We start from the raw sequence: 5,000 nt of genomic DNA, 5'->3' as shown, positions 1-5,000 counted from the left end.
ACAGAAACGCTTACGATCTGACGTCTGTCGCGATTTGCATTACACGTCTCGGACACGACGACCGTCTATAACGTTCTCAACCTTAAAACGCCATTTTTTTTTTTAAATGACGACATGTTGAAGAAATAGGACGTGCTACGCCGAAAGACCAGCCAACAACTACAACAAGTAGTAGTTGGTCGCTTTCGCGTCTTAAGATGTCGCGCAAATTTACTCGCTGCACGAGAAACGCACACAAACACACGATTCTACGACACACCACGCAAGAACATGTGCCGACGTAAACACTTTCGTATTTATGATTCGCAAGGTGGACGTCCGACGGACTTTGTAAAAAAAAAATACAAAGCATACCCGTCCCGTCCTTTTTGACGAAAAAACACGCTCGAGTAAACGTCTCGGCACACGTTCGAGGCGTGCGTCGTTATATCGTGACGTAAGTGACGATCACGTACATTAATGAGTACCTATTCGACGCGTCGCAACACATCCAACACGCTCCGACGTTTTCGTCCGAAAACGAAAACCGAGCAGTCTTTGAAATTGACACGACCCTCAGCCAGGAGTGGTCCGGGAACATTATATCCGAGGACCGCAATGTGCGTTCGAAATGTCGATGTTCATGTGTCCTGCAGTTCACAAGTTGACGCGCAATTAGCTGCGTTCTTCATCGACCCACGAGCCAAGTGATCCACCGTTCAGGGTAATCTTTTTAAAATTTAAACGCTCGTTCCACAAGAACCCCGATCATGCCGATCGTCCAGCTGTCTATACACGTCTTGCAAAAATTTTTGCGTACGTGCGTACATCCGAAACGAAAATGATCTTCGTGGTTCCGAAACGTGCCACGTCTAAAATTTCGGTGTTGTGGTATGGATATTTATGATTCTCGCTCTTAATTGTCTTTCGTCCGTACTTTCTCGTCTGAAAGGGAACGCGATCGTCGGTCTCAGTTTTACGCGTACGAAAAAATTAAAAAAAATATTAACCCAAACACAAATTTGTATCCGCGCACCGAAAAAGAAGCACTTTTCTTTTTCACGCGGTCTCCGCTTTTACACGCAAAGTACGAGCATGTATGTGTGAAGATGGGACATGTTCGATACGATTTTAATTAGGAATTTGCCAATTTCCTTTTTCTCAGCAATAATTTTAATAAATAATGCTGCTTTCTCTCATAAACTAATTTTCGGTAGTTTTCCTTTATTGTGTCTTTCATTTAGTGTGCGTGTGTCAAGCACTTTAAAAAGTGTGACGAAGAGACGGTTTTTGATCGATCGGAATCAACACATCATTACATCATCGTACTCGTTATGAAAAAGCGAATTAGTATCCGCCGTAAGCGAAAAGAGATTTTCGCGGGCGGTCTTTGTGTTCGTGTTTCAATTTTCTTTCTATATTTTTTCGTCGCCAAACCGAAGACAGATCGTGAATTTTGACGAAAAAATCTATAGACGTGCCAGACTGAGCGTCTAACATAAAATCCTCAAGTTTACCGTTCTATATCGTGACTTAATGACGATTGACGGTGTATATAATTTTGAAATGGTGCAGTCGTACGCTCCGTAAAGAGAATTTTACCGTTTCTAACGAAATCACTTTACCACATCTACCAAAAACATTAAAAAAGCAAGGTGTGATGTGTGTGTGATCGCTCGTTTAACGGCGCTTTCAAAAAACTCTTTGAAGCGTCTAACGACGAACATCATTCACGCGAATCGTAAAATCGGGAGCGTTTCTCGCCGGTCCCGTAGCCGGGCGTAAATCATTTAAAACCCACGGAGTCGTAACCTAATTCGACACCTGCGATTTTCTTCTTTCTCGACTACTCTGCTACATCCTCTCCGTGTGTCCGAAAAAAGAGGACTTCTAACGTCTTTCGACTTTCGCGGTGGAGTTCACAACTTTCCGCGATCCGGTCGAAAAACCGAAAGCGTCCCTCCTTTTTTCCATCATTGGAAAAGATCGAGAGATAGTACAAAAAAAATCAAAAAATCTAGGTACCCGAAGAAACAGCCGTATGCCCGAGCGAATTCGGTTTTTCTCGTTCAAAAAAGGTGAAAAACTCGATCGCAAGGACCGGCGCTGCGGGCCAGCGTAACGCTATTGTTTTTCCGAATATGTACGATTCGTAGTTCAAAACGTCGTACACACGGTGTTTCAAAAAGAAACAAGCAACGGCACGACAAAAGATCGTGCCGTCGACTCCATGTCATCGACGACGGTGTTGTAAAAACATAAAGTGTACATCGACACGATCAAATAAAAATGCATAATAATAAATTATACATATGTCAAAATTCGTGTGTACGAGGACACGTTAATGATCCTTCCGCAGGTTCACCTACGGAAACCTTGTTACGACTTTTACTTCCTCTAAATGATCAAGTTTGGTCATCTTCCCAGCGACATCGACGACGTCGAAACGCCATCGCGTACCGGTCCGAAGACCTCACTAAATCATTCAATCGGTAGTAGCGACGGGCGGTGTGTACAAAGGGCAGGGACGTAATCAACGCGAGCTTATGACTCACGCTTACTGGGAATTCCTCGTTCATGGGGAACAATTGCAAGCCCCAATCCCTAGCACGAAGGAGGTTCAGCGGGTTACCCGGACCGCTCGGTCAGGGAGGACACGCTGATTCCTTCAGTGTAGCGCGCGTGCGGCCCAGAACATCTAAGGGCATCACAGACCTGTTATTGCTCAATCTCGTGCGGCTAGAAGCCGCCTGTCCCTCTAAGAAGAATTGTTTGTACGCCGACAGTAAAAACCGCGCACGACCACCGGGCGAACCCAGGATCGACGGGCCTTTGGGATGTCGAAATACGCCTATTTAGCAGGCTAGAGTCTCGTTCGTTATCGGAATTAACCAGACAAATCGCTCCACCAACTAAGAACGGCCATGCACCACCACCCACCGAATCAAGAAAGAGCTCTCAATCTGTCAATCCTTCCGGTGTCCGGGCCTGGTGAGGTTTCCCGTGTTGAGTCAAATTAAGCCGCAGGCTCCACTCCTGGTGGTGCCCTTCCGTCAATTCCTTTAAGTTTCAGCTTTGCAACCATACTTCCCCCGGAACCCAAAAGCTTTGGTTTCCCGGAAGCTGCCCGCCGAGTCATCGGAAGAACGTCGGCGGATCGCTAGCTGGCATCGTTTATGGTTAGAACTAGGGCGGTATCTGATCGCCTTCGAACCTCTAACTTTCGTTCTTGATCAATGAAAGCGTTTTTGGCAAATGCTTTCGCTTCTGTCCGTCTTGCGACGATCCAAGAATTTCACCTCTAACGTCGCAATACGAATGCCCCCATCCGTTCCTATTAATCATTACCTCGGGGTTCCGAAAACCAACAAAATAGAACCGAGGTCCTATTCCATTATTCCATGCACACAGTATTCAGGCGAAGTTTTAGCCTGCTTTAAGCACTCTAATTTGTTCAAAGTAAACGTGCCGGCCCACCTCGACACTCAATGAAGAGCACCGCGGCGGGATTGAGTTGGGCCGCCCTCTCGAGCTAAGCCCACCGGCAGGACGTCCCGCGGCACGCCAGTTGACACCGCGAACGATGAACCGGCGGCGCGGGACACAGATTCGACTACGAGCTTTTTAACCGCAACAACTTTAATATACGCTATTGGAGCTGGAATTACCGCGGCTGCTGGCACCAGACTTGCCCTCCAATTGATCCTCGTTAAAGGGTTTAGAGTGTACTCATTCCGATTACGGGGCCTCGGATGAGTCCCGTATCGTTATTTTTCGTCACTACCTCCCCGTGCCGGGAGTGGGTAATTTGCGCGCCTGCTGCCTTCCTTGGATGTGGTAGCCGTTTCTCAGGCTCCCTCTCCGGAATCGAACCCTGATTCCCCGTTACCCGTTACAACCATGGTAGGCGCAGAACCTACCATCGACAGTTGATAAGGCAGACATTTGAAAGATGCGTCGCCGGTGCGAGACCGTGCGATCAGCGTAAAGTTATTCAGAGTCACCAAGTTGTACGATGACGGAGACCGCCACCGATTGGTTTTGATCTAATAAAAGCGCTCCTTCCGTTTCCGGTTGGAGCTCTGTTTGCATGTATTAGCTCTAGAATTACCACAGTTATCCAAGTAAATGTGGGTACGATCTAAGGAACCATAACTGATTTAATGAGCCTTTCGCGGTTTCACCTTAATTTGGCTTGTACTGAGACATGCATGGCTTAATCTTTGAGACAAGCATATGACTACTGGCAGGATCAACCAGGGAACTGCGTTCTTGTTTTAAAATAAGAGAGTTTTAGTCTTTCTTTCCTTCTAGTCATATAAGCTACAATAATCGTAGAATTTCGGAAAGACACCTGCTGCTCTTATAAAAAACTGAACACTTTCCTATTATTGTTTTGAAGAAAGTGTGCGTGTCTGCGAAACGAAAACCTCGTAAGAAGAGACGTAACGCCACGCGATCTTTCTGGATGGAAAATTTTTCGACATTTTTTTCACATCATCCTTGATTGAATCTCCTGCAACAATTTTATTCTTATTCATCCGTTCTAAGTTGTCGTCGTCGTCGAAATAAATAATTTGTACACACTTCGGGGTACACGTTTGTCAAAATTCATGAAATGCAACGTAACATTTTTACTTTAATAAATTTTTACAGTGCATTCAGATCGACTAAACGAACAACGACGGATGAATTGATTTATGGATTTTTATTTGTTGCGACTCATCGGAGGAGAGAGTGAAGAAAAAATAATCCAATATCATGGTTACGGAATAATTTTCTATGACTTTTTCATCCTTGTTTGAATCTTGCAACAATTAATTTTATTCATCCGTTCTAAGTTGTCGTCGTCGTCGAAATAAATAATTTGTACACATTTCGGTACACGTTTGTCAAAATTCATGAAATGCAAACGTAACATTTTACTTTAATAAATTTTTACAGTGCATTCAGATCGACTAAACGAACAACGACGGATGGATTACTTATTTTTGTTGCGACTCATCGGACGAAAAGTAGAA

The 5,000-nt window shown here is 44.9% G+C and overlaps 2 non-coding genes across 2 annotated transcripts; both read right to left on the bottom strand.

Annotated features, from left to right (window-relative positions):
- Positions 1-549: 549 nt before the first annotated feature.
- On the bottom strand, positions 550-706 carry LOC148165411 (5.8S ribosomal RNA). The gene has a single exon (XR_015771497.1). It is a non-coding gene; the product is annotated as a 5.8S ribosomal RNA (ribosomal RNA).
- A 1,615-nt stretch (positions 707-2,321) lies between these two features.
- On the bottom strand, positions 2,322-4,242 carry LOC148165410 (small subunit ribosomal RNA). The gene has a single exon (XR_015771498.1). It is a non-coding gene; the product is annotated as a small subunit ribosomal RNA (ribosomal RNA).
- Between the last annotated feature and the right edge of the window lie 758 nt (positions 4,243-5,000).

Source organism: Gnatocerus cornutus, unplaced genomic scaffold, assembly GCF_029298725.1.
Source record: "Gnatocerus cornutus isolate USDA-ARS CGAHR unplaced genomic scaffold, icGnaCorn1.1 ctg00000327.1, whole genome shotgun sequence".
NCBI classification, from domain to species: domain Eukaryota; kingdom Metazoa; phylum Arthropoda; class Insecta; order Coleoptera; family Tenebrionidae; genus Gnatocerus; species Gnatocerus cornutus.
This window is presented reverse-complemented; position numbering and strand designations above follow the sequence as displayed.